Genomic DNA, 10,502 nt, shown 5'->3' on the forward strand with positions numbered 1-10,502 from the left:
ACTGAATTTCATGGAATCGGCCAGTTTACCAGGTCAGCAGACTGCAAGCCATTGTGACACATCTGCAGCCAGGAAAATCGTTTGATCGCTCTTTGGAGGACTGCCGAATGTGTACATGATTGGTGAGGGGGCTTTGCCCAGAAATCCTATTGCCTTCCATAAATACCACTTGAACACTGTGCACAGACACCTGTTATCCAAACCACATGGAGGAGTGCTATATCACCAGCTATTTTACATTGCTCCTCATCACTCTGTTACATTGAGGGACCCTTGTTCCTAGAGCTCCAACGTGTCAGTGAAGATATAGCAAGGCCTTGCTTTTAGAACATTATTGTTGTCATTCTTAAAGAGGACACGCTACTGATTCCTATAGTATATTATTCCCAATAGACCTTGAGGTAATTTAGGCTGGCCTGGGGTTCTCCTTTGGTAATATTAATATCTACAATTATCATTAGCTTGCTTAAAGATTTGTTTATTACTGTTTAACACTGTACACAATGGTGTAACTTTTCTTGTTGCTAATTGCCCCTTTTTGCTTTAATAGAAATTGTTTCAACCAAGTCTTGGCTACTTATACAGGACTTGGCTGACTGATATAATTGTAAACCTCTTCTCTTGACCAAGTAAACTTGAGAGAGCTAAACTGTGTCTGTGTGTCATTATTCTACTATTCTATTTACCATATTGCTAGGTGTGCCAGTAGGGGCTGAGACGCGTCTTGGGGTTGAGAGGCAGAGCAACGGACTAAACAAACTTAAAGTGGGGTACCCCCTAAAAAAAAAAAATTAAAAGTCAGCAGCTACAAATACTGCAGCTGCTGGCTTTTAATAATCGGACACTTACCTGTCCCGGGTTCCAGCGATGCGGGGGAACGAAGCCCCCCCCTCGCTCCCCGCTCCGCTGTGATACGCCGTACAGTCACCTGGGACACGTGACAGGTCCCAGGTGAATGTGCGGCGCGAGGGGAAGTGATGTCACCAGCCCGGGCAATGAAGAAGGCAGACTACGAGGGACCCCCTAGCAACCGGTATTTAGAGGTGAGTAAAAATTTTTTTTTTTGCCAATTATTTTTTTTTGATTTTTTTTAAGATTTTTAAGTGGTTTTATTTTTTGGGGGGCAACTCCACTTTAAGCAGCTCCTACGTGCATACCGCTACATTAGAGAGATGAAAGGTTGGGACATCTGACCATCACACTTATATGAGCTTATTTTAAATCCATTTTAAAAACCATGAGCATTAATATGAAGTTGTTGCCCATTTGTGGCTATAACAGCATACACTCTTCTGGGAAGGCTTTTCACAAGATTTTGGAGTGTGTTTGTGGAAATGTATGACCTTTCAGCTTATAAGGTTAAGTGCTGAAGCAATCAAGTTTTTTTATACCAAATCATGTCCTTTCTGCAAAATCTTGCTGAAACAGAAAAGAACCTACTCCAAACTGTTGCCACCAGTTACCAGACTACACAACTCTCATCAGGTCTTTGCACATTATATGGTCAAAAGTATGTGGATAGTTTCCAAATGATTAAGTTCATGTGTTTCCAATGAAGATTGTCTAAAATGTCTTTGTGTACCAAAGCATGAGTTCTCTTCACAAGAAGCACCTGAACATAATTGTCATACTTATAGCAAAGGTGGTCAGTCACTATAGCCGGCTTCTGTTTCCTTAACCTATAGCAGTCCCCTTTCCCATAAGGCAAGCAGAGCCACCGGTACTTGCTTTCCCTCAGGACTTATACACAATGCTATAGTGCCTGGCTACCATGCCAGGGACGGAACAAACTGAGCAGAGCAAACAGGTACTTGTGATTGGCAAACAGGCAGAGTGGTCAGTGACAATCCAGGTTCAATGTAGGGTGAGTTCTGAGCATATTCAATATCTGATCTGAGGTTGTCAACAAACACTATCACAAGGATAAATCAGGTTTGGTCTCAACCCAGAGACTGGCCACATCAATCACCTTGCAGGTGGACAGGCACACAGGGAGAATGTATCACAGCCAAAACCAGGAGGCTGGAATGAGACCAGCAGCTGTTATGGAGCAGGAGCGTTTCCATGACAGTAATCATATGGAGGGGTGGTTACATATTTTGGGACATCAAGTAGGACATCATATACTATGCATAGATGTAAGGAGAGCTCCATAATCTGTTCCCCTGTCAGAACACACTGATCAGCGCTCGCAGTCATTGGCTGCCAGTGCTGATCACATGTGAGTCAGATGCTGCTTATACAGCATGCCCGTTTAATAGAAGCCAGTCATAAGAGCGGCTTCTATAGAACAGATAGCTGTAAACACAGACCAAAAGTCGGCCGCTTCCTGGCAAAGTGACAGTTTTTGGATGATTTTCACCCATGTATACAAGTCTTAAGGGATCCAATAGGTTATTGAATTCCTATTGTTTGCAATGAGATAAGATTAGGTTTCAGGTTTCTACATTTGCCTTCTTATTTTCTCCATAGCCATAAACAAGATTTTTCAACCAAGCCGAGCATCCATGTTTATGGTACTGTGGCCATCCAAGGTGCCACTTGCATTGTGCTTGTATGGACAGCATTAGCCTCTTTTAAAATGAAGTCCTTTGTTTGTGAGCTTCTTAGTTATAAATTCATAAAAACTTTACAAGCTTCCCCAGTGAAAAGACACCGGGAAGTGACTGGCAGCTATTAAAAGCTACAAGTTAATCCAACCTATATCTACTTGACTTGGTTCACGTAGGTAAGGGGATATCAGAGCAGGATGTTTGTTTTAGCTGGAGGCTGCAAAATAAATATTGGTTTTCCAAACAGGGTCAACAAAGGATAGAGTTGATCTGCAAGGCTAAATAAGTCAGTGTGTTTTGATTGCCTCCAGTATACACCGACTTGTTCAAGGACACACGTAGACTAACTTAAAGGCTGACATCTGACACACTGTTAATTTGAGAACGATGGTTCAATTGCTTTCCAAGAATTTTCCTTTGATGCCAGTGACACTGAGAGGATGCTGTCACATGGCAGTCTACAGACTTCTGGTTCCAAGGCCTTGATGCAGAGATGATGTCATCACTCTGTGCCTGCAACCCAAGGAAATTTTTCAAGAGTCGGTTCAAGCAAATCGAATATATACTAGTTTTGCAGCAACGCAGGTGGGCTCATTAGCTTCAGAAAGTTCTCTTGTGTTGAGATCCCTCCACTTGACTCTAACAGAGGCAGTTTGTTATCAGCTCACTACAAGAAGTTCGCTACTGTATTTTCATCAGCTCAATAAGTTTGATTCTGTACTTGTAGAATTTTTGAATATACAAAACATGGGGAAAAGTGCACGTATTTCAGAGATGTACTGAAAATGTGTTTTGGACTTGGGCTACCTTCATTATAATTGAACTCAAATATAAATATATATTAAACCAGTGAATTATAAATGGACTTGGGCTACCCTCATTGAGGGAGTCGGGACAAAGAATTGAATATTTCCTTAAAAATACAGGGCAAGGTAACAGGACTAGACGCTGTGTGGACACCTGTATTCCACTATGGAACACCATGATAGTTGAAGAAGGATCCACATCCCTGCTATTGTTGAGCCCTCTTTCTACAGTAAAAAAAATATTGTTCTTTTGCAGATACAACTGCATACCTCCCAACTTTTTGAGATGGCAATGAGGGACACCTATTAGTAAATGTATGTAAGCATGGGACACAGAGCTTAAAATATGCATCTAATCATCCTAATGTGCATGGACACCGAGGAAAACATTTCACAGCTTCTAAAGGGAAAATACAAAACTCCTGTAGAAGCAGAGTGTTTAAGCCAATTTGCATAGAGCCTTATGGGTTGGGAAGGAAATATGAGCGGTCAGCCTATAGCTCTTCCTAGTGTCTGATACATACAGCTTGTGGGCGCTGGTTTACATGCTCACTGGAAGTCTGTGGGTTACTTGGACAGCCCCTAGGTTTGTGAAATTGACCTAGGAGGCAGTCTCTCTGAGACCTGAAATTTGGAAAAAGAAAATCATCCCTGAGCAAGGGTCAATGTGAGCAGCTGGGTAGACCTGGGAAAACACAGGCTCCTAATGTCTAACAGAGGCTGCTGGGCCCTTTGTACCATGATAAGTTGATGATTCCATGATACTGAAATAAGAGAAGCTATGTAGTCAGGTACAGCGTGAAGAAGAATTAGAGGTTACTCTTACAGGGGAATTAACCCCTCTTACACCCTTGAAACATTTTTTTTGTTGCTGTATTTGTCTCTGCTGTGAGATTTGCACTACTATTTGTCCTGGTGACCACTGTCAAGAGAGAAAGCAGAGAAAAATCTTTAAAAAAAAATAGAGCTCAGAGAAAAATGAGTAACAAATCCTACGGTAGAAAATAGAAGGACAATCCTGCGAGCCACCAGTTCCTAGATGCTAAAACATAAATAAAATTACCTAAAGCTGCTAGTATTACACACGTCACATATATCATTCAAAGACAATTATAAATATATATATATATATATATATATATATATATATATATACACGCTGTGCTAAAAGGTATGTATAAGAAGTGCACAGTGAATAATTGATCTCAAAATTAAATAAATATTAAACCAGTGAATTATAAATGTTAATACACATATATAATACTATGGATAATATAGTTAAAGTGCCTAGTGCATAACTGTGTATTACAAACCACAAAATAAAAAATATAAAAAAAAAACAGCAATATATCAAAGTGCTTCTGTGCTTTCATACAGTGTCCAAATAAATCAATGATGACTGCTGAAATACAAAGATGTAGGTGATAAGAGTGCTCATGTGCATGTAAGCAGTGACCAATTGCGTCACTAATCCAGTGTTGATAAAAGTCCATGTCATCCAAAAGATGTGATCCAAGCCGTGCTAAGGTGTCATCACTCAGGTGTCCTCCTTAGGTAATAAATGCTCACCTTGGAGCGTGCGACTTTGCGATTAAGCTAAGTCAAAACATGCCTGTGAACCTCCTCTCGGGGGTTCACAGGCAGGGATGTGCATCCTTCTTTGACCATCAGGGTGTTCCATAGTGGAATACACGTGTCCACACAGTGTCTAGTCCTGTTACCTTGCCCTTTATTTTTAACGAAATACTTAAAAAATACTTATTTGTCCCCAACCCGACTCCCGCAATGAGGGTAGCCCAAGCCCATTTATAATTCACTGGTTTAATATTTATTAAATTTTGTGATCAATTATTCACTGTGCACTTCTTATACATACCCTTTTGTTCACTGTATATATATTTATAAAATCCTACGATTGAGACTCTTGTTCCTGTAACTTCGCTATTCCATTTACTTTAGAGACTACTAAACAACTATTATTTTCATTAACATTATTATTGTTATTGGTAACATTTATAAAAAATATGAATCACCTTGTCCATCCACATAAGGCTCAATTCACACCAGAATAAGAATAAGGAAAGTTACAGGTTAATCAGTGTATATATAGTCCACATAAACTTTTTATTCTTGGTTGTATATTTAAAACCCAACACCAGGCACCTGGTCTTCTGGAAAATCGCCCTCCCCCACAGTCCAGCGGTGGACTGTTCCTGTCCTTAGAGTGTGCTGACACCAGTAACAGTCCATTTTCAAGACCACCATTTTCACGTGTTTTAGTGATAGAAGTAGGGCCTATAAGTCGTCTGAAAATCACCTCCCATTCATTTCAGTGTGACTTTTCACACTGGGGCAGGACATTTGCGGGACATTAGGAAAAGTCCTGCAAGCAGCATCTTTGAACGTTTGGGAGCACTGTATACACAAAGAGAGCAAAGCACATTGACATTAGCCTTTAAGGTCCAACTAAAGCAATTTTTTTTTATTTTGTACAGAGGGAGGAAGCATTAAAATACCCATCAATTCCTTATTATTTCCTATGTCCCTTGTGGGAAGATTTAACCTCACTTCCTCTCCCAGCATCCCACGTACTAGAACTGATGTGATGTCTCTCTCATGGGGACAGAGACTTAACAAAAATATATTGAAACAGTAAACTAAGGGCAACCCTAAGAAATGCTTTCTCATTTCAGTGGTTACCTTCTTTGCCTTATCTGGGGATTAGGCTTACTCCGACGTATGCAGGACTCTATCAGGCCAGTTTCCCTCCTTTGTTTAGGAACCTATCAGATATGCTGTCCTCTTGGACCGATCTACTGTTATCTTGGTTCGGTAGAATTACCGCAGTGCGTATAACCTACATTCCAAAACTGCTTTATTTTTCCGTGTTTTTCCGGTCCCATCACATATTCTGCGCACACACCAATGCAAAATTCTGCAGTTTGTCTGGGGCTCCACTAGACCCAGAATTAATAAACAAGTTCTATACACCCGATGGTGGCCTCTCAGTCCCCAATTTACAAGCCTATTATACTGTAGCAAATATAGCTCTATTATGTCACCTTCATGAGAACTATCTGGGCCACTATTGATTTAATGGACTCCTACCTGATTCCGGTCGCCTCCCTGCCCTGTCTCCCCCATATTCATCGCCCTGACACAATTGTACCTTGCTTAGCACATTCCCTTCGATTAAATACTCAGCGGGCCTGAACTCACCTCATCTTCCCTTACTTTGCCTCCTTCATTGTCCATTGTTTCCATGAGGGTGTGATAACCCAAAACAGATAATGGACTGTAATGGCTTTGTTGATATCCACTTTCTGTTCACCCCTACTAGGATAATTGCTTTTGCTGCTCTATGTTCCTCACACGATATTCTCCTCCAAGAACACTATAGCTACCTACAGGTTTGGCACTTTCTCCAGTAGTTCATAGTCTCAACCTACTCCATACACCTTGACCCCCTTTGAAAGCCTCTGTAGATCTCAACCTCAATCCTCCAACTTAATCTCATTAATCTACTCAGCAATAATCTCCAAAAATATACTGCTGAGACCTTACCACCTCCAGTGGGAGGCGGAGCTGGGGAGGCAGCTAGATTCAGAGAACAGGCAGGTCATGACTATAGCATTGTCCAAATGCTCCAAAAATGTTATTTTTTAGGAATACTCTACCGGTGGTATTATACTCCGGCTCAGTTGCCAAGGTTTATCCAAACCTATTTTTCCCATTGTTTTCATGGATGTTCTCAAGAGGGTACTATGGCGCACATTTGGTGGATATGTCCGAAGCTATGCAGATTATGGGTCAGAGTCTACTCTCTACTTCGCAACTTATTCCATACCAACTTAAAGAGGGATCCCTATGAGGCTCTTTTGTGTAAGCCAATTATGGAACTGCTTTGTCATGTGTGCCAGTTGGCATTGCACCTCTTTACTGCAACTAAACTGATTATTGCAAGGGCATGGAAGACACCAGTACTCAGCTTTGAGGCTGTTAAAAACAGTATGAATGATTTTATGGTATCTGAAAAGCTGACGGCTATACTTTCAGACACCCATGACACATTTCTTCGGGTCTGGCAGCCTTGGGCTGCCTACATTCTATCTTCTAGATTTGATTCTACGCTTCTCTCGATTTAATATGTTTCTGCCCCCTACCCCATGGATTCCCCTTCCTTCTTACTGCTCTTTCCTCTCATATTCCTAGGCTACTACCACTCTCTTCCTTTTTCTTTCTTTCCTCTCCTTTCCTATTTTTTTTCTATCAGCTCATCTGGCCCCCAGGCATAGGCCTGGGGTGGATGGTTACGTTTTAAACTTCTAGCATTGCTACATAGTATACCCTTGATAATATACTTGTTGACTATATGGTTTGATAGCTAGCTGCACTCATAATTCTATTAGGACATTTCTACCTTTATTTTTTGCAGCGTTTTCCAGAATACTGAGGTTCCGGATGGTGTTATCAATCTCCCAAATGTTATGCATAACCATTCTTGGAATCTCTAGAACTTTTTTTTTTGTTTTCTCGTTTTGTACTATTATATGTTTATTTGCTACATGTCCATCAATGCCATGTGCTGATATGTTGGAATGATTAATAAAACCCTTTGTAAAAGAAACAGTAAACTGAGAAAAGGTCAGAGCACACGTGTCAAACAAAAGGCCCATGGGCTGAACCCAGCCCGCAAGGCCATTTTATGTGGCCCTCCCAGATATGTCCTAGCTCCTTCCCAACAGCAAATCAAGGTGGGGGGGGGGTGCAAAGGAGGGTGGGGGGACTCTTGACATATAATATAAAGGGGGTCCTCTGGACATCTGCTTATAATTATTATGAGAATAATATAACCCTATGCCAGTTGAAAAGGAGGGTTACATGCTGCTGGTATCATCCACAGGAAAGTTACTGGAGACTGCTCAGACAGAATACCATGGCAGAACCATGTCCTGTTTCAGCAGTCTCTAATAAAGTTTTGTGTGGATGATACCAGTGGTGTGTGACCCTCCTTTTCAGACTTGCATCCTCTGCTACAGGAGTGTGAGTGGGCTCCATGCCAGTCAGCACCTGTCCTTCACAGCGTAAGTCTTAAGTTATTACTAAAAGCAGTAATAATCAAATGCAGAGGCATTTATTTAGTATGATAAAGAGCAGATACATTTATATAGTCTTAAGCTGCGTACACACGGGCGGACTGTATGGCCTACTTATTCCGTCATACAATCCGACGGACAGTCCGTCCTACTTTCGAATGAACGGACTTGACCACACACACCACTTTTTGAGCAGACTAATACAGCGTACTAAGTCCGCCATACTATCCGCCCTACTTTTGAAATGAACGGACTCGCCCACACACGCGGAGGAAAGTCCGCTCATTTCGAGCGTGTTTCCAAGTAGGCGGGGCCGCGAAGGAGACGTCGCTGACCCCGCCTCCTGGTATGGACTTAAAGGGGAACCCCAACGCCGAAAAAAATCGGCGTGTGGGTCCCCCCCAAGTCCACAACAGACCCTTGTCCGAGCACGCTACCCGGCCGGCCAGGAAAGGGGGGCGAGCGAGCGCCCCCCCTCCTAAACCGTACCAGGCCGCTTTCTTCCTCGCCGCCGGCCTCTTCTGCCGACTTTGGGGGTCTTGTCCCCCTCTTCGGTTCTTCTGCCTGGCCACCGCGCCTTCTTATAGCTCTTTTACAGGCGGTGGCCCGGTCTTCTGTCGCCGCCGCCGCCGCCTTCCGTTCTTCTTCTTCTCCAGGAGATGTTGCCTCGACGATCTCTCCGGCCGGAATGCCAGGGACGCACTGCGCGGCCACTTATATAGGGACAAGGGGCGGTGTCACATGGCTTTATGTCACATGGGTTGGTCACATGGGTTGATGTCACATGGGGACTATGACATCGTAAGGGGGCGGGGTCACCATGTGACACCAACCCATGTGACATAAAGCCATGTGACACCGCCCCTTGTCCCTATATAAGTGGCCGCGCAGTGCGTCCCTGGCATTCCGGCCGGAGAGATCGACGAGGCAACATCTCCTGGAGAAGAAGAAGAAGAAGAAGAAGAAGAAGAACGGAAGGCGGCGGCGGCGACAGAAGACCGGGCCACCGCCTGTAAAAGAGCTATAAGAAGGCGCGGTGGCCTGGCAGAAGAACCGAAGAGGGGGACAAGACCCCCGAAGTCGGGAGAAGAGGCCGGCAGCGAGGAAGAAAGCCGGACTCCTCCGCTAGCAAAAGAGCTACAAGAAGATAGCGGAGGAGTCCGGTGAGAAGACCCCCGAAGACGGAAGACCCCCGGAGCTGTGCAATAAAGTATTTTATCTCGTGTGTTGTGTTTTTTTTGTACTTTTATTTTACAGGTGAATGGGTAGGGGTACATTGTACCCCATACTCATTCACATAGGGTGGGGGGCCGGTACCCGGGGGCCCCCTTATTAAAGGGGGCTCCCGGATTCCGATAAGCCCCCCGCCCGCAGACCCCAACAACCAACGGCCAGGGTTGTCGGGAAGAGGCCCTTGTCCTCATCAACATGGGGACAAGGTGCTTTGGGGTGGGGGGGCCGCGCGGCCCCCCCTTCCCCAAGGCACCCCCCCCATGTTGAGGGCACGCGGCCTGGTACGGTTTAGGAGGGTTTAGGAGGCTCGCTCGCCCCCTTTCCTGGCCGGCCGGGTAGCGTGCTCGGACAAGGGTCTTTTGTGGACTTGGGGGGGGACCCCCACGCCGATTTTTTTCGGCGTTGGGGTTCCCCTTTAAGTCCATACCAGGCGGCGGGGCCAGCGACGTCTCCTTCGCGGGCCCTGCCTACCTGGATACCCGCTCGAAATGAGCGGACTTTTCTCCGGGCGGGAAAAGTCCGCTCATTTCAAAAGTACGGCGGACTGGCATACACACGGGTGGATTGTCCGCTGAAATGCGAGTACGACGGACAGTATTTAGAAAAATCCGAAATACTTAGTACGCCGGACTGCATGCTGAAAAAGTCCGCTGAAGCCCACACATGAGCGGACTGTCCGCTGAAATGTGTTTTGGCGGACTAAGTAGGCCATACAGTCCGCCCGTGTGTACGCGGCATTACAGATACAACTGGCCCTTTGAAGGCAGCCATAATGCTGATGCAATGAAATGGAGTTAGACACCCCTGGGTTAGAG

The sequence above is a fragment of the Lithobates pipiens genome, unplaced genomic scaffold (assembly GCF_037356315.1).
Source record: "Lithobates pipiens isolate NorthernLeopardFrog02 unplaced genomic scaffold, aLitPip1_a1.2 Scaffold_8, whole genome shotgun sequence".
Taxonomy (NCBI): Eukaryota; Metazoa; Chordata; class Amphibia; order Anura; family Ranidae; genus Lithobates; species Lithobates pipiens.